We start from the raw sequence: 20539 nt of genomic DNA on the forward strand, positions 1-20539 counted from the left end.
GTCAAGCTGATTCTAAATTTAGTAACTTACAAGTATGCTTGAGCTTCGAATGAGCAAGGCATACTTCATGGTATTTGTAACTTTTTTCTCCTGAACGTAGCTTCTCCCAAAACTTATTTAATCCATCTCTCTGTTTTCAGGACATCATAGGTTTATTTTATTGGAAGCTTGTGTACATTTGCAAAAAAACACCAACCCCATATTAATTAAACTCTTCCTTCCCACCCTGCCTCCCTGAGTCCTCATTTGGATGGTTACAGGTTTTATGTAAGCTTCACTCTGAACTTGTTGCATTGGTGTCTTTGGAATGAAAAATACTGGCAGAGTGCTAAACATTTTGTAATGCTTAAGCATTTTAACAGATACTCAGTGTTACAGGTTGGTTATATTTGTGTCCCCATGAAATCCTTCCTTCAAAGGGAACTGAGAAATTAAAGAATATTTATGTTGCGTGTTTACTATCTCTTTCAATAGCAGCTTGATTGCTGCTGGAAGATTTCAAAAACATATGCTTTTTAAGTATTTATACTACTCTTCTCCCCCGCCCCCTGAGCCCCAGTTGTAGAAGGCTGAAATCATTAAAATCAGTCTTCCCCTACCCCATTTGTTGTTTATCTTGCCTTCAGGATATCTGGAGTTGGGTGGAAAACTTTGTATAGGAATATGACTTGTGTTTGTTTTTTAAAGCAATAATTTCCATTACATATTTTTAAATGTGAAATTTCTGCTAGCTCTTGCTACATCATTCTGTTAAATTTTGCACCAAGCAGTTTGGATTTAAACCATACTGTAATTCTAAGTTGCTGTTATACTACTCTATTGTTGATGGCTGGGTAATGGGTATAATGGATTATTCATTGTGTGTATACAATGAAAAGAATGGAAATGATAGTGGAATGGGTTATAACTTCTGGCACATCAGCATAAAAGGGGCAAAAATTATAGTGCAAGCTGGGCACAGATTAATGTTTTTCTACCTGAGTTGATCTTCATTCAAAACATGTTCTGATCCTTTGTAGGTGTCTTATCAGAAAGGATTTGTCTTGAAACTGTAAATCAAGAAGTGAAACTCAAGGGAAATGACCTTCACCTGTTGAGGTGTTGAATGTATTTCTCAGAGGGCATGGGGTAACAGATACGGTTGTGGGATGGCTGAGACACCAATATAGTGCAGTGGTGGAAAGGTTAGTATGGATTTGAGATATCCAAGCAAGATCCTTTAAAGGAAGCAGAACTATTGGCAACTGCTCATGAATATTCAGGAAGGGGGGGAAGGAGCCATAAATCTTAATGACAAGGAAAACTACTTAACTTGAAGGATGACCTGAAAGCAAGTTCAGGTGTGTTCACAACTACTGTTTGTAGGAAGACTAGGAATTTGGAGCCTTCTTTCAAGACTTCTACAAATTTTGTTACTGAAAAAGTGAGTATTTGTTTCTAGTAAAGGAGCCTGATAAAGCTTTTGGAAGGGGCTGACAGAATATGGAATTACTGAAGAAATTAAATTTGATATGGACCCTTGGGTACTAGATATGTTGGTAAAACAGGGTTGCAGGTGAAGGGTGTGAAGAGTGATTAGGTGGGTGGTTGTACTGTATTTGTATTCGATTAACTTAGGTTTAAGGGCTTCTGCTGGTTATCTGCCGGCAACCAGAAAAGATTCCTCTCTCTCCCCTTTCAATACATAACTTGGCATTTAGGGTTTATATTAGAATTATTGTTTGTTTGCTTTTTTCCTTTCTTTTTGATGTATTAGAACTTAAGCACGAATGAAAGAGAATGGAAGTAGGATGCATTGGTGCAACCTGAGGCTGATTTGTGGCTTTGTTTGGTCTCCCTCCCATCAGAAAAGGCAACATCTTTCCTAATGCTTTTCAGTTTTGGCAAGCAAGTTCTTTGTGACTGGAGAAAAAAAAAAAAATCTAATCACATCTTGTATGATGAAATGCTTTACAATGGCTAGTAAAAGGCACCACAACTAGTCTTTAATGTTCTGCTGCATTTTGTTGAGGTCTGTAGTTGTAAACTCTGCTTTTCGCTTCAGCAATCTAACTGTATTGCCCTTCCAAGCCATGCATCCATACCTTCATTGCAGGACACTGAATTAAAAAAGGCTTGTTTGTTGTATTATCAGTGCAGGAATGTAATCAGTGTCCACTAATTTCCTGCCCCCAACCCCACCCCCCCCACCCCACCCCCCCCAAAAAAAAAAAAGGGTAGAAAAGTAACAGCTCTTGGACATGAGTAAAAGGGGTTTTCTGAACTAGACCAGCAGCGCTTTTCTGTTTGTTCAGCCTTTTAAGTTCTTCTTTCATGTGGATGACTTCTGTACCTCTTGGAAGGATAACTGCTTTCACAATTAGAAGGCTGAAATTTAGTACCAATTGTGTCAAGGTGTAAAATGTATTTTTATCACAGATCCTTTCCTTCCTCTATGAAATATCCTATAGTCCCTTTGTAACACAAATATGGTATAGATTCCAAATGGATGTGATAATTAGGCATGATATTGCTTAGGGGATGTTGAACTATTACATGAGCAATAGTGGCATTTTGGGGCTCATGCGGGTGTACTATTTGAGTGACGTTGTTCAAGTATTACTGTGAATACTGAATCCAGTCCTGCTGGGCAGTCTTATTGTTTCAAACTTCCTTCATCCCCACATATCCACCTTTTTGTGCTTGTAGAGTGCAGGGATCCTTAATTCAGTATAACATGGTAGACAGTGTTCAAGTGTCAGTACAAACATAGGATATCTCAGTCTAGAATTGCCTCAATAGCAGAATTTTTTCTTGCTAATGGTGAAGTAACATAAAGTACAAAACTAGTTCAAAAGCTGATGATCCTGGGGGTAATTAACTGAAAAAGCCAGAGAAAGAGGAAAAGATAGTGTGTGCTTCTCAGTCACTGTGATTTTGCCATGCTGGAGTCCAGAAAAGCAAATAATCTTCTAGCAGATGTGTACCCCTGCTTTGTAGATGTAAATTATGTATGTACGTATATAATATATCAAACAAGCCATTTACAATGGAATAACGATGCTGAATGTTGTTTCCCACTGTAGTCCATAGGGAATGTATACATGTATCAAGGCAAAGTTTGTCTACTAATGTTTTGCTTGGTCATATAGTATATATGTATCTGTACAGGGGAAATATTTTAAAGGAAGAGCAAGATTTGCCCAGTCTCATGGGCTGAACTTAACTCTCCCTAACTTGAAGCCTCTTCTTAATGTTCAATGCTATGCCTGTGCTGAATGTACATAAGTACACTATCTTGCCTGTGTCATGACCTCATGTGCTAGATATGTTTGACAAGATACATGGTTAGTTACATCTAGCAAATGAAAATGGGAGAGAGTATCGTGAACATATAGGCTTTTCTGTTGATAGAACTCTGTGCTTGTTCTATTGTTGTTTAACTCCAGCCAGCAACTAAGCACCACACAGCTGCTTGCTCACTCCCACCAGTGGGATGGGAAGAGAACTGGAAGGGCAAAAGCAAGGAAACTTGTGGGTTGTGATAAAGACAGTTTAATAAATAAAGCAAAAGCTGTACATGCAAGCAAAACAAGGAATTAATTCACTGCTTCCCATCAACAGGCAGGTGTTCAGCCATTCCCAGGAAAGCAGGGCTCCTTCATGTGTAATGGTGACTTAGGAAATCAAACACTATAACTCTAAATGTCCCTTCCCCCCCTTCCTTCTTCCCTCAGCTTTTTATTTTATTGCTAAGCATGATGCCATATGGTATGGAATATTCCCTTGGTCAGCTGTCTTGCCTGTGTCCCTTCCTAACTCCTTGTGCCCCCCCCAGCCTACCTGCTGGTGGGGCAGGGTGAAGAGCAGAAAATGCCTTGGCTCTGTGTAAGCCCTGCCTAGCAGTAATGACACCATCCCTGTATTAACAACGCTGTTTTCAGCATATTTGAAACATAGCCCCATACTAGCTACTGTGAAGAAAATTAACTATATCCCAGCTGAAACCAGCATATTGTGTTATTAAAATGTATTCTCCAGGATCAGCAGTCTACCTCTATGCTGCTCCCACCCCTCTCAAAATTACTTGATCATCAAATATCTCTATCGGCTTTCAAAATTCACTTAATATCTATCTCATCATAGATCAATTTTCAGTAAAGCTAAGTAGTTCAGCAATAGCTCTGAGATGGTGTTAACTTTATTCAGAAAAGGCTGGCAATAAAGGGAAATGTCTTCATTCTAGATTCCTTATTTAATAAGTGTATGCTAGTTCTAGTGACGTGTCCATGAGTTTACCTCTCATCAGAATAAAAGACGGAAATTACAGGCCTTATGATATACACCTAAGGATAATTTAAGGCCCGTAGTGATCCCATTCAAGCTGATGAATATTTGCTGTTGACTTCAGTGCAAGCGAGATAAGGGGGACTGTGTAATTTATAGTGAGGTTCTTAATGCATGCAGTTTTCTTTCATCACTTTCAGAGCAATTACACTGATCCAGACATGAGACTTTGGTATGCTCTCCTTTATTAATGAGTAGCTGACCTCAGCAAAGATTTTTAGTCCATTTCGACTTAAAAAATGCCATTTTACACAGCCTGTAATGTGTCTGCACCATCTTGTTCTCCTACAAATGCTCTAGAGTATTAGAGAAATCAGTAATGGTGACCTTTTTGCCCTGTGGTTCTCATCTACTTAATACTATTGAATTTGGAAGGAGACAAGACTGTTATAAACTTAGAATTTCAAACAATGCTGTCTTTTTTTTTTTTTTTAAATCAGATGGACTTTCACTCATCATTATGCAATTGCTGACATAATTAATAGTCATGATAGTCTTATTTAATTATATATACCTACAGATTCATAATAATATTGCCCCAAACACACCTTTCTATTTTGACCTGCTAATTGTCAGTGGTGTGTTATTACTGGGTTTACAAACTGATGCTGTAATGACACAGGGAAATAGCATATAGTAGCTAGCTAATAACTAATTTTCTTCAAGCACACAGATATTTCAAAGCAGATTTTGTTTAAGGGAATAACTTCAAACTGTTCTTCAGATTCAAGTGCTGTGTGGAAAGGTTTGCTTTGGATTAGTATTCCACTTTTCAGGGTATTGATTTATAACTTGTATTGGGTTGACTAATGACATACCACTAGTATCTGCATAAGAATTGAGTCCTGGCCTTGATAACAGAATTTGTTTAACTTCTGAAGTCTTAATTTAAAGCATTAAATAACATATCGTACTTCCACTGAATGAAGCCTGTGTATAAGAAGGTCTATATAAGGTTGAAGAGAGAGGAGCAAGAACACAAGCAAAGGTTGGAGTATTTATGCCCCCATTTAAAACAAAGGTCTCGGTAGCCTCATCAAAGGCCTTAATAGCAGAACTTTGATAAAATGTTCTCATTAAAATCCCTGTGTCCTATAATCTTGTAGTCATTTATATATTCATGTTCTAGTGGAACAGATTAAAATTCTTTTCCTTAAAATATTCTATTTAGGTAATTAATAAACCACTTTTGTGCTCATGTTGTGTGAAGATCCAGGAATTACTGTGCATATAATCAAATGGTTTAGTGCATACATCTTCAAAATGATCATAGTTGAGAACTTGCAGTTTTGACTAGAAAAAGGATGGATTCAGAGATTAAGTTTACAAAGGTGTAACATGATATTCTTGGACAGAAACAAATCAGTCTACCTGTAGCAATATAATCATCAAATGATAATGTAATTTTTTTCCCTCCACTTATTAATCTCTAAGTTAAATGTAGTAGTTGGTTAGATAATGTTATAATTGTAATGTTCTGCCTGACCTTCCACGTATATTAAATAGGACAGCCACTCAGGTCTTAAGCACTTTGCAGGAATGATACCTTTTGGGATTAACATTTTGGTGGACATGTGAAGAGTAGTACAAGATATCAGGAATGTGTTTGTGTCCAAATTAATATTAAATGATACAAGCAGAAATCAAACTAAAATTGCAGTTAAATGGAATTAATTGAAATTGGTTATTTGTGTGCCAGATGTCACACTGAACATTGGAAGCTGTGCTAGATATGACCCATTATGAGGTTAAAAAAAGTAGGATGCATATCTGCCAGATGACATTTCTTTTTTTATGGGTATCTTTTCAGATCTCATTCTGTTAACTTAAGAAAAGCAGGTTTTGGGGGATGCATTTGGAAGGTGCCGGAAGCCATCATGCAGCAGGAAGACTATGACATAATTGCCATCATGGAAACATGGTGGGATAACTTGCATGACTGTACTGCTGCAATGGATGGCTGCAAACACTTTAGAAGGGGTAGGCAATAAAGGCTGGACAATCTTCAGGAAAGAAAACTCAAAGATGAAGAAGCAGGTCATCCCCACATGCCAAAAGATGATCTGCAGTGGGAGAAGACCAGGCTGGCTGAACAGAGAGCTTTGTCTGCAACTTGGGGGGGGGAGAACGTTTACCACCTTTGGAAGAAGGGACAGACAGTTCTGGAAGACTACAGGGATGTCACAAGGTTATGCAGGCAGAATATTAGAAAGGTGAAAGCCCAGCTAGAACTCGGGCTGGCCACTGCCATAAAAGATAACAAAAAAAAAAGTTTTTGCAAATACACTGGAAACAAAAGGTGGGTCAAGGATAATCTGCATCCTTTATTGGATGCAGTGGGGCATTGCCCCAAAGGCTGAAGTACTTAATGCTTTCTTAGCTACAAACTTCAAAGATAAATGAAAAATGATAAAACTGATTTTGGTCTGTCTAAATATATCTAGTTAAACTACCTGAAAGAAGAGTCTGTTGCTACCCATAGATCAGAAGGACTGCCTTGATGTGAAAAGTATTTCAAGGTGGTTTCCTTCTCTAATGGGAGATAGAAAGGTAGTTTATTGCTTGTGGAACATGAAAAAAGTTATTGTGTGTGGGGGGGGAAAAAAAAGCTGGTGTAGTAGATTAAAATGTGATTAAACTCAGCACACAGATTCTGATCTTTAATTTAACTTTCAAGATTATATATTCATATTATATCTGAAAGAAGAGCCAGGTGATACTCAGTCATATTTTTCCAAATAAAGAAGTTAATCTAATAAAATATTACTTCTAGTCTCTAACCTTGTCTGTTTTACCTGCTTAGACTATCACAGCTGTAGTAGAATTGCCCTTGGAAGTGTTCAGACTTTCGTCTATTTGAAGTTGTCTTTGATTCATTTGCTAAATTAGTACTTGTTTTGAAGAAAGTAAGTACTTATCTAATGTGGTTTTATTGCTAATACATAATCCTAGACAACATCATCTAATTGTGTGTCCCTTGTCTATTTTTGACACTTATGCCTTCCTGGAAAACTTTATATGCCATAGTGTAGGCTTTTACCTCAAACCAGCTGAAGGTATGTCCACCACATACTTCCATGAAGTGCGAGCTTGTCTGAAGGTGTTGATTTGTCCTGTTACTACATGCTCACATGAAACACTAAATATATTTTGGTGTATTGTTTATAGCTGCTGTGGTGTTAAACTCTGGGTTGACAAATCTCAAACTAATCATGAGTGTTCAATGATATTACAGCTCCACCATTACACTCTTAAACAGGCATATATATCTGTCATACTTTATAATAAAGTGCTGGTTTAAGTGGTTAATTTGTGATTAAGAGATATTAATAATAAATAATATTTCCCAATAGGGTGCCCAATTCATTAATTACATAAGTCATGGCTATTGCTTGTTCTCACAAATCACTAACTTCTACAGCTGTTCTTTTAAATGTATATGCAACATACTATTTATGATAATAACAAGAAGACTTAAAGCATCTGTTAGTCATCTACTATCCATTTATAAATGAACACCTAATCCAAAGGAGGGCTCATAAATCATCTTTGAGTGGTTTGTTCTTTATACCATTATCATTTTTCATTTTCTATAACATACCTTTTGCTGAATGGTTGTAGAGAAATGTTGAATTATTTGACTAAGCCTTGTGGGCCTATTGCAGACTTGGGAATATAATGACTTAGATCACTCTTTGGAGGGTACTTTGCTGTTACTTTCGTTGTGTTTTGTTGTGTTTTTTTTTTGTAACAACTACTTTTTATTGGCTATGAAATACATTTCTAGACTTGAAAAGCCTTCAAGGAAGAGATATGTGTGGGTTTTTTTTCCTCAGGGAAAATATTTTGATTTAAAATGGAGATAAAATACAAACTTTTATTGTTAATATTCAAAGCAGATTATATACATGTCTTTATAACAAAGGAAGAATAATAGTAAACCTTACCTATCTTAGGTAAAGTTACATAAGTAAATACTACTGCATTACAAATACATTCCATCCTGTACTTAAATCTGTCTCTTGCCAGCTAAGATGAACTTGTGAGGGTTTCATATTTTGCTGACTGTTATGATCCATGCCAGTTTCTTCACTAGAATGTCATGATACAGACATCAAAAAAATTTGACCTTGTGTTGCTTATCTTTGGCTCTTGGTTGAGACCAGACACTATCCAAACACTCAATTTGGAGCAAAGGTCAACTACTACAACTTAGGTAGAATACAACAGTTGTTTTTCCTGAATAAGTATCACTTTAAAAATAGAACCATTACTGCTTTGGATATTGCTACGAATGTTCTTAGTAGATACGCTGGTGATGAAGGTCCATTCAAAAAGAAATTTACAAGGTATAGCTTTATCACTTGTTTGGAGGACTACTGATATCCATAGACTTCTTAGTATAGCTGCCAACTTCTGGTAAGTGAAATGGAAAGCTCTTTTTCTCAGCTGTTTCAGTCATCAGATCACCTAGTTCAGCTCTCTTCTTCCTTGAATTACTGTCTATAGACTTTATTCAATCTACCTGCAAAAGACATCTTTCTTCTGTTATTAATATGGAGGCACTAGGTCTGCCTTCAAGAAATAAAAACGTTTAGTTATAAACTGAGAAGAAAAAACCAAATCCTAAACACTAGCTAGCTTAAACTAAGAATAAGATTTCCTTGTAAAATATATATAAAGAACTAAATGTGATGATACTCTGGAATTATACAGTTATTTTTCTCCTCTGTGATATTGTAGAATTGTGTAGAGTAGCCTAGCAATGTGTTTTAGGATCCTATTTGCAGTCTAAGTGCAGTGACTTTTACACAGTTACATGGGGAATAATTTGGCTGTAGGGTTTGGGGTTTTTTTTGATTTTTTTTTTGTTGTTGTTGTTGTGTTTTGAAACTGACAGACATTCCTAGGGGATATTAGTTGGAAAAGGGAGTCTTACAGTAGAGAGAGTGGCAAGGGAGAAGCAAAGAGGGTCAGATTCAGCGTGGAAATTGCTGGGATGCTGCCTTTCAGGGAAATGCCTGAGCTCCTGGGAAAAGACACAAATGCATGCAGTCCATTTCTTTAAGCTAAGCTTTTGGGCACGAGTATTGCTGTGAAGCCAAGGAGTTATGGCAGTGATAATAAACAGATGCTGGCCATGCCTAACTAATGTATCCGATAGCGATGTTGTTTTATAAGATGGAAAGACCATCATCTGGTGACAGAATTCAAGGAGTGGGAGGGATGTATGTGGGGTGTGATTGTGTAGGGATGTTTTAGTGTTATGTGGGCTCTTTTAACACGGTAAAGATTTGGCAGAGGCTGGGAAGTAATGGTGATATCGTTGGGCTGACTATCAGCTGCATTGGTTTATGGGGAGACTTAAAATTGGAGTTTGGTGGAAAACATCCTGGTATGGCTCTAAAAGCTTAAGCTAAATCTAAAGATATTTCACCTATCTGCATTATTCTTGAGACAACCTTAAATTTAGTTTGAATTTGGGATGCTGCAAGTTCCATCTGTGCTTGTGGATGGAATCCTATGTAGAAAGGAACTCAGGATGACTTGGCTAACTATGATCAGTTGTGTGGCAGTGCTGTGAGGACAGATGGCATACATGGAAGTTGAGCGTGCACTCACCAGGAAGGTGTTGTGCTATCACAATGGTGTTCTCAAAGTTTTTCTGTCAGGAAGGTAATACGTAAAGTTGACAAGTTGGGTTGTTTTTTTTTTCTCTTGAACACAGCCTTGAACTTGTTTCTACAATGGAGTCCAGACACTTGACTTCATCCTGGTACTGGCTATCAAATCCTTAGGACTGCTCAGTCACAAGGCTTCTCCAAACCAAACTGAACTGGGAATGTGGGCATGAGATTGGCTTTAGGACTATACTAAAGGGATAATCTACATTTGTACATGTTAACACCTGATCTGAAAATTCTGTGTAAAATCATGACCTGCCATCTTGTAGCTGAAGTATAGTCATGATTTAAATAAACCAGTACTAATAATGAACCAAAGTGTGAAGATACTGTTCTAGTCTTTCTTCTCTCCTGAATCTGAAGGCATAACATAAGGTGCTAGGTAATGCAAAACAACAGTCACAGTTCAAGGAAGTTCAGCATCATTTTCATTTCTTTAAGTTTCTGAAGTTAAATTGTTGTTACTAATATTTTAGGTGATAAACTATTACATCTTAGAAATCATAAAACAGAGTATGTATACAAAAATAACTATTTTGTTACAACTTGTAGAACTGCCTTAAACTGTTCTAGGAGTGATTTTTTCACCCAAATGGTCAAAACATCTTTATTGTTGCTGAGCACTGTTCTCCGTTTAAATCCTAAGCTCAACATCTGCTAATTTCCATAAATTCGTGCAAACCAGGTTACTGTAGTTATGAGAGATAGCACAGTACTTCTAGCTATGTTCAAGATGATGCAGAGTTATATGCAAACCAGTGCAGAACAGAGCTAATGAAGCAAATGCTGTTTCTGCCCTGGAGTCTGTTTCTCTAGTGTTAGTTCAGAGATTACAATGTGACATGCTATAGAGATGCTTCCAGTTCGGCAACCTGAAGTCCCACTTTTAGAACTTAATAAGCACTGAAACAGGTGCTTTAATCTTTACTTCAAGACTAAGCAGAAAGCTACTTTCTTCAGTTCAAGGACTCTGAGCTGAGGCCTTACCCTGACTTTGAAGTTATCGCTTATGGATTACCTTAAATGCAACATATTAAGTCTAGGAATACTGTTCTGAACACTTGAGAAATTTCTCTGCTGGTATATTGCTATAGCTTGCATCACCAAATAATCTCATTAGTATATAATGTACCATGTGCATGATGTGTATTTCAATATCCTGTATTTTTTTATAACATAATGTATGCACGCCACTGGATTTGTGTATACTTTACTATGATATATTCATCTCTGAACAGCAGTATTTGAATTATGTTCCCAGCAGACCCTACATAAACTGTTAGCTAAAGAGTGGCCCTAGGGCAAAGAGCTGAGATGTAATATCAATGTGCTTATGTTCAGACATTTAGCCAATGAGTGATGAGGGATTTAAAGGCTTCTTGAATTTCTCTACTGAAGGATTGGGGGGTGGGGGGGGGAGAAGAGGGAGGCAAGCCAAGTATATGTTGCCCTAATCTCTGGAGAGCAGGGGAACCTACTAGTAGTGAAGCTCAACTAGGAAAGATCCAGGTTTATTTGCTAGACTAGCTATTTCCTTGAGGTGTTCATAAAAAAAAAAAAAGTCACTCTGCCACTTTGTGCTCATATCTGTCTCTGGAAAGTAAGGCTGCTGCTAACCCTGAGCCTTTGAAGCCTGCTGAATGAACAAGTGACACAGAGTCATTCCCTAAAGCAGAGAGACCAGATCAGATCCTGCAGTTTGGACTGTCTTCTCGGAGATCCCCTTTCTCAGCAAACACATCAGAACTCGTCTCTTTCTGCCTATGAATGTTGAACTCCCTCTTTTTGCCCCGTTAATGTTTGACTGACTTATCCTAGGTATCCTCATGGCCCTTTAAGGAAAGGGTGCATGCAGGTAATGGTGCTTTGGAATGCCAGCCTTTTGCTGAGAGTGCTGCAGTAAAATGAATGACTTCAGCTCCCTGTTTCAGAAAGGTCATGCAAACTAGTAGTTTTTCCTTACTGAGATGATTCGATCCACATTGTATGTGCTTTTTTTTGGAGGAAGCTTGTTCAGGCTGAACTATGTGACAGGGTAGCAAGTGCTTTTTACATTAAAATCACCATCTCTCTGTAATAAAAAACCCCACTTTGTCATGATGACAATGACCAGCAGCTCTGCTGGTTTTCACTGTCATTTCAAGCCTTCATTCTCTTTGTAACTCTTGACTATAAATCATTTTCGGTGCTCACTAGACACAGCACACATCAGGACACATAAACTGCTGATTATTAAACTGTTTCCCCAGTTGCATTCTGCGTGGAAGGCCACTGTCTGCTGCCTCTGGTTTAGCAAAATATTTTCTTGTCAACAGGAAATTATTCCCTCTTTTGTACAGAGAGCAGATGGGATTACTTTGTCATATTCATGTAATACAGTGTTCATCTGGGACATTCTATAGCTCATTGAACTTTGTGTAGCACAATAGTATTTGATGCAAAAAAAAAAAAAAGAATCTATTTCAAAACTGCTAGTTTAAGACTGCAATAGGAATAGAGAGGGGGGTTTCCTGGATTATATAAGGTAATGGTGGTGTTTTTCTGTGGTGGTGGTTTCTATTTTTTTTTCCAAGTCTTCATTACAAGTTCTACAGCAGTAGTCCTAGCTTCCTCTTATTATACATCCATCCAGTAACAGTTTTTCAATGATAGGGTGATGAAATATAGACACTGGACAGGTACTGGTTTGTAAACCATTTAAGCTCTTCTGGTTTTCCACACAGTTGTCTGTATTCTTGTACTTTATCCCTTTTTTTGATCTTCCCCACCATACTCCTCATTACAAACTTCCCTTCTCTGCTCCTTCAGGAGCCTTCACCTGCATAAAATTACTGCCTCCTACGCACTCTCCACACAGAATCTTGCTGGTATTTTATGAGAAAATTGGAGAATTCAGCATGACTCACCATTTACAATGACTTCTACAATTTTTTCCTTTTCCCCCTCTGATCTCTTCCTTTACCTGTCCCTCAGCCTCCTTCTCCTTGGCAATCTTCATTTATAACTGCAAATCTGCTTTACTACTTTACCCTTGAAACAAAAAAGTTATGCTTACATATATTATTTAATTTCATTTTTAAAGTTTTGTCTTAGATGGACCCAAGTGTTGTCCATAACCATTTTCAGTTGTGTTCCAGCTGAAGCTGCAATACATAATGTTTTCACCAACTGTGACCTGTCAGGCAACTGTGGTTAACATTCCATGTGTCTTGAAACCTTGAAAATTTTCCTTTTTTTTTTTTTTTTTTTTTTTCCTTCTCCACTTATCACTTTATAGGATGGAGCAAAACAGGAGTTTTCTTTCCAGGATTTAATTTTTAATTCATGAGACTTGTCTTCAGTCATTTGCTCATCCTCTACAGTGACTCTCAATGTAGTCCCCTTTGCCAACCCAAATCAAACTGCAAACTTGTAAGCTGCCTACAAATCGTAGATCTGTCCAGCTAAAATTCTTACAGGTTCTTGCTTTTTCATTTTATGCAACATCCTTGTTTCTAGGCTTGATGTTTTTCTTGTATGCATGTGACAGTGTATTCTGTGACTATGATTTTCACTGTATTGCTGCTTACTCTGCTGTTCCACCATCTGCCTGTTTTTTGTTGTACTAAGTGTACTGACTTGCCTTAACTTTCAAACCTCAGGCATTAGATCAGTAGCTCCCTATATCGTGTGCAAGTACTGGGATGTTAGCTTCCATCTGCAGTCTCTTGTTGATTATCTTTTTATCTCTTACACTCTCTCATGTTGAGTTTACTTGTTATGCTTATGCATGTCGAAGAAGTTTGACTTGAATATCTTCAGAGGCATGTGGTGTTTAACAGGAAGATTAGATGTATTCTTCTTGGGTGGTGCTAGGTATACTGACTGGATAATTTGGAAGTCATGCTATCTCTATTCCGATACATAATTTCTTATGTAAAGACATCAGAATGTTATAATACATGCTAATTAGGCAATTCATTGCTTTCTCTGCCCAGCTAATGGATGGGTTAACTGAGCAGATAACAGATAGCAGATTCTAAGCTGATAGAAAAAAGTAGAAGACTTTCCATTAGTTAAATACCTTTAGTAAAATTATACTGTTTGTGGTACCCATGGGAATGAAACCAGAAATATTCAACTTCTGGTCCAGTTTTTCAGTGAGATATTACTAACATGAAAAATCATCATGAATAAGAAATGTGCCTCAAGTGGACATGCCAGATTCTTGCAATGAGTTTTCCCCTGCATGTGCAATGCTGTTTCCTAGATAGTCTAGATATTTTATTCTTTTCCCCATTCCCTTTAGAATTGCATTTCTAATGTCTTTCTAAAAACATAGGGATTATTTCTTTGTTGTGTAACTGCTAGAAGAATTATTTACTTTAAAGAAGAAAAAAAGGGGGGGGGGGGCAGAAAAGACACTTATATATCTATAGTAGAAAACATGAAAATTTGGGAAAGAGGATGTTATTTAAATCCTTACAAACAATTAAAAAAACATGGCCATGGGGGAAGAAATAGAAATCAAAAATATGTCAAGCTGGGAAACAAGATAAATTAAAGGGAAACCCAATGGTTAATGAGACTAAACAGAGAACTATTTGAACTATGTGTGAACTGTCCTAATTAGCATACTAGAAGTCCCCTTCTTACAGAACATGCCTTGTGGAATAAGAACACTGTACATTTAAAAGGACACGAGGCTCATAAGAACCAGTGGGGAATTAAGTGTGACTAAATGTGGTTATATGCAACTGCTCAAAGTGTTTGAGAAGTTTTACTGTATGTTAAGGGGTGTGCTAGCTTTGTGGATGTGCCACCTAGCACCCATCTATGCACAGACATGCAGTAAACAAATGTCTCCACTCTGTGTGTGGATCATTGCTTGCACACGGGGTGAAGAACTCAAATCTGCAATAAGATAACCTCACAAATTTGAGAGTTGGACATCAAGTATGACTTGTGGCCAGTACATTTGTGCCATTGTAATGAATTCTTGTGAGCTGGATTTGCCTAAGAATGATATGTCTAATGAATGCTGTTGTAGACTTGCTGAATCTTGTGAACAAATTGTTCTTCAGTTAGATTTAATTATGAGTAATTTAAACAGATAAAAGCTAATCTTACACTACTAAAAGAAGAATTTAGCTGGAGGACTGTTCAGTTTACCTGGTCTCTGAAGCAGAAAATTTATCCTCTGTTGATGTGTGGGTTTGTACTTGTTGTTTTTCTTTTTCTTTCTTTTTTTTTTTTTTTTTTTTTTTTTTTTAATTGGGGGAGTGCAGAGGGAGTTGGTCTTCGTATTTCTGTGCTCAAAGACTATGACCTCACCATGACACCATGATTGTGGTTATATACATGCAGGACATAAAGGTTGTGTATTTAAAAAAAAATAATGTTTTAATGTGGTTAGACTGGTTCTTTCACACCTCTCTGAGCCTCTCTACCCCTACTGGGAATTTGACCCTGAGAATGTAGCTTTGTCACTGCAAAGACTTTTCACTGCTTTAACTTTGGCATTTGCTACTGCTTACAATAAGACCCTGGTGTAAGAAAAGACAAAGAAATTATTTGAAGTTAGAAGTCATTGCTGGTGACTGCCTCATTCAATTCCTCTGCTCAAGCAGTGTCAACTAGAGCAGGTTGCCCAGGACTGTGTCCAGTCTGGTTTTGAGTATCTCAAAAGATGGAGACTACACAACCTCTCTGGGTGACTTGTTTTAATGTTAACTCTCCTCATACTAAAAAAAAAACAAACCAAACCAAACCAAAAAAAAAAAACCACCCAAACAAAAACAAACAAACAAAAAACCCCATCACAACAAAAAACCCACGTTATTTTTCCTTCTTGCATGTGAATGGAATTTTCTGTATTTCAGTTTGTGCCAATTGCCTCTTGTCCTGTCACTGAGAAGAGTTTGTCTCTGTCACCTTTGCTTGCCTGCTTCCCTCTTGGATAGCAGATTGCTACTTCTATGGTAGTTATCAGTCAATACCAAGAACAGTGCTTTGAAACTTGGGTAAATAATGGTTTCATATTTTGTACAGGCTCATAATAGTTACATATGTCCACAAGTAGCATAGCAGTCAGCCTGTTGATTCACATTGTATACATTGTTGCATCACTTAAAGTCAAAAGAAAGTGATATCAAAATAAAGTATAGATTTCTGTAAGTATATAATCGGTACTGTGGATATCTGGAGGCATGGGGTACTGGTGTCACTGAACAGCCAGCTGTCCACAGCTTCTGTTGTCTTGCATGTCATCCAGCATGGGATTATTGCTGAATGAAATAGATGTGTCTAAAATATAAACCACAACAGTTACTGGGAGTTAATCCATTTTAAAGAGCCCTAATTCCTTATTCTAGGGCTTTCATTACCCACTTTCTGAATAGTTGACAGCATACCTTGCAAGAGAGGATTCTCTGTATGCAGTGTGGAGTGAGCGGTGAGCGTGGGTATTTAAAACCATGCCTCTGCTGATCCAGTGCCCTTCTGAAATGTTTTGGAAAAGGTGGCAATCATAAGGCATATCTCAAGTCAGACTCTTACTTTATTCCTTCTTTGTTTTTTGTTCTAGTTTTCCCTGTTTCCCCATCTGCAAATATTTACTGTAGCAGGCATAGATGACCAAAATATTTTTGGATTCTGTTGCTTCTGAGTACTAGCACTTTCCTAACATCTTGTGGACAAAGAATTAATTGTGTTCTTATCTTACAATAATGGAAAAACTCTGTCCCTGTCAATGACTAGCTCCAAGATTTAGAAATCATCTAATAGCTTTTCTTTTTACTTTCTTTTCTTGTCTCCATCAACTCTCAGCATGAATTAAGGTTTTGGATATCCTTTGAAAACAAGTCTTATCTACAGAACAAACACATAATGCTAGGATTCAAGCCTCTCCATGGTACCTTGTTAGGATGCAATAAGCCAGGGAGAGAGGGGTCCCGGCTCCAGTTTTGGTTACCTTTGATTCAGTATGAGACCTGACATTATTTAATTGACTAGCTTGCTAGCTGAGTCCTGATGCCACACAGCACTGAATGGACCAAAATCACCTGTAAGGGTCCAGTCTTGCATCATCACCCGTAGTATTGACTGAGGCCTTCAGTATCTTATAGGTTGGATATCTCATTCCTTCGGTGACAGTTTTGTGATAACGTAATATCTGAAGACTGAAGTAGCTCAAATTGTTTCATAGAAGCACTGTGGTTAATCACAAATTTCCCAAAATATTAAACATTCATTGTTTCAATTCAACTTGCTGGTGTATTCTACTTAGTTAACAAACATCCTGCTGAATCCAAAAAAACCCTGTAAGAACGAAGGAAACTTTTGTGGAAGTGAGAAGGTATAAAGATAGCTTCTTTTACAAGTCAGATTTATATAGATATGTCAGAATTATAAATATATCTGTCTATATAGACATAAGAGATGACAGTCTTTTGGGGAGTAGACATTAGTCAAGCTCATATTGGACAAAACCAGTTAGAGACAAGAATACTAGAAGATTTAAGGCTGTTTTATCAGGGCCTGTTCCTGCCTCCCTGATGGTTCCTTCTGAAACAGTATTCTTGAGTTGTCATGGATGAAGGACTGGTCGGGAACAATAGGCTTTATGTAATGGGGTTGATCTCAACACCTTTGTACTCTTCTGTACAAGTATGTCTGTTTGATTTATGGTTCTTTCCTTCATAAGTAAAATATCTTTGGAGGACTCTTGGTTCATTTAAGCTTTTGGCTTCACTACAAATAATAGGTTTAAGGTAGTTGGGGGGTGAAAAATGTGATCTGGTACTTAAGCACCTATGAAACAACCAATAAATTATGCTTTTTTATCAGGTATTATCATGCTTTTCTCCACCATGAGGAATGGTATAAGAGTTCTATTTCTATTCTGACTTGAAATACTGATGATATAGAGAAACAAAGATGCCTGTCTGTCTTGTATTTGTTGTTACTTAGCATCTTACTGTCCTTGGCAAAAAAAAAAAAACAAAACCAAAAAAACCTCGTATGTCCATCTTTTGCAAGACAGTACAGGATGCATTTTGATCTCTCACAACCTGTTCACAACATTCCAGTCAGCAGTATGTGCCAGCCTGAGGTTATATAAATAAATATTCTTCATGCAGAATTCATAGGATATTCACAACAGAGGGGAAAAAAGCAGTAATAATAATAAAAAAAAATAGCATGTTTGTACAGCAATGAAACTAAAAAAACTCAAACTTTTTTCTAGGGTGCAGGGAATCTTACACCTGTTAACCCCTCATCAGCCCCAAAAACTCTTATGTAGGAACAGAGATACTGCTTAAAGCAATCTTTCTATAACACTACTATTAAGTGAGTACTTATTCTGGATTTACCTTCCAACAGATGTTGTGCCCCTATGCTCTATGCATAGTGAGGGGTCGTATCACGAATGGGGCACAGCTCTTCATAGGTGGAAGGCAGCAAAGAAAGAAACCTTGTTTTTTGATCCTGCAAATGCTGCTTTGAACAAGGTCATTAACATGCTAAATGTTGATTTGAGCAAAATAATATTTGAGTTACTTTTAAATGCTGGTAGCTAAATATGCATTGCCTCTGTGCCCAAATAAACTATAGCTATTCCTATTTATGCAAGCTACCTTTTGCTGAGGTGTAGATTGTCACGTGGGTGAGCTCATGCAATTTTGTATTTCAGATGGAACTGACACTATTGGTATGAGGAGCACACACGTGCTTTCTAGTGCCTCCTGCCTCTTTGCTGTCTCCTGTCTTTAAGCCATTTGATGCTTTTTGAAAGTTTAAAAAGGTTTCTCTGTAACACTGCCAAAGGCAGTGCTTGCATGGATTGTCTGCTTTATAATTGCCAGTCACAGAAAGCTAAAGCTGTTTGGGCTACTGTTCTCTGGCACTTTACATTTTAATTTCATTTTTTTAACTGCCTTGCTCCATGTGTGAATAGTAATAAGACAAATGAATTTCTAAATATTGGAGTGATTCCATGGCCGACCATTATGTTTTTTTGGTGGCGATGGATTGCACTTAGCATCTCATTGGAGCAGAACAATGTACATCTGAAATTCCTCAGTCTTGTGTTATCACAGAAGAACTCGGGGCAGAACCAACAAGTAGTATACTTGCAAATTTATAGGTTTTGGTCTCAGTTCTAAAGATCTTATGAAATAAGACTATGTGAAATATGCGGGGTAAGTGGGGTCTGTTTTTGGCATATCTCTGAAAATACATTGTCTGTCAGTCATGAGAATTTGTTTATTTGTTGCAGCAAGTACCTGAGCTCTCCAGACATGGCTTGCATTATAATCCTTTTGTAAAGACATCTATTTCATTATTGTCCTCATCTTTTAAACGTAACTTGCCTGCTCCCCTTTTTTTTTAAATAGTTTGCCTTCTTTTAATACATGGTATTTATATAGTGAATACATACGTTAGTATCAGATAGGAAAAAATGTTTTTAAAGAACTTTAGTAACCATAGAATTTTGCAGTTTGCACCATTTGAGATTTCTGTTGAAAGTTGAGCCTCCTTGTAACTGAATTTGTACATTCAGGCTTGGAAGTAAGGGGTAGCTATGTATTTTCTTGTTGGTTTTTTTTTGTTTTTGTTTTTGTTTTTTGTATGGAAGCTAAATTGTGTAAAAGACATGAGTCAACTGGACTTTTAGCAGCTGCCATGGACAGTTATTTCAATCTTATTTGACTCATACTTTTTTCCATTACATTAGTAAATATGTGTAACTATAAATTTAGTTTCAGTTTTTAGTTCATGTGTGGACAGTTAGTGGTGATGTATGTGTGGAGACAGGTGCTGGTTAACTCAATGTTATTTCTCTGAATCACACATACCTTTCCATTAAATACACTTACTTAAATCTCTAATTGGTTCTTCTGGATTGACGTTGCTATTTAGGTGAAAGCATTGGTATAGTATTCACATTCCTTACTTTAAATAAAGAATTCTTCTGCCTTGTAAATTCCTCTTTAATTCAGATCAGGCTTGACCAGCTGTTAAAAGCTGGAAAAGCAGTCTACCCCAACTTGGTGACTGTCTGCAGGAACGGGTCAGTGAACTTCATGGACTTCTTCAAGGTTAAACGTGGATATTAATTTTCTTATGAATTCTGTACAGTCAGCACAGTGTCACGTGGCAGTCACCATGTAATAAACCAGGTTTGCTACATAGGTTTATTCACTTATGATTACTATAATAGATCAGGCAGGCTGTGTTTTTAAAGAGCTAGAACAGCTGTGCAAGGTTAACTGGATTATTTTAACAATTGAGTGATTTCTGCCCCCACAGCCTAATCTTGGCTAAAAATATTTTTCTAAAATGTTCCTTCTTTTGTCAACATTTGGTTGTGTGAAGCTTGATAAAAAACAGAATGATTCAATGTAATAGATGTCTATGAGAAATAGACTTCAGGAAAAATGCTTGCATCAGTTACACTTAATTTTACCAAGAGCAGAAGATCTATTTTTCATGCAGCATATCTAAATGAAGAACCCTCTGCCATAAGAAAGCAATCATAAGTGTGT

The sequence above is a fragment of the Falco naumanni genome, chromosome 14, assembly GCF_017639655.2.
Source record: "Falco naumanni isolate bFalNau1 chromosome 14, bFalNau1.pat, whole genome shotgun sequence".
In the NCBI taxonomy this organism is placed as follows: domain Eukaryota; kingdom Metazoa; phylum Chordata; class Aves; order Falconiformes; family Falconidae; genus Falco; species Falco naumanni.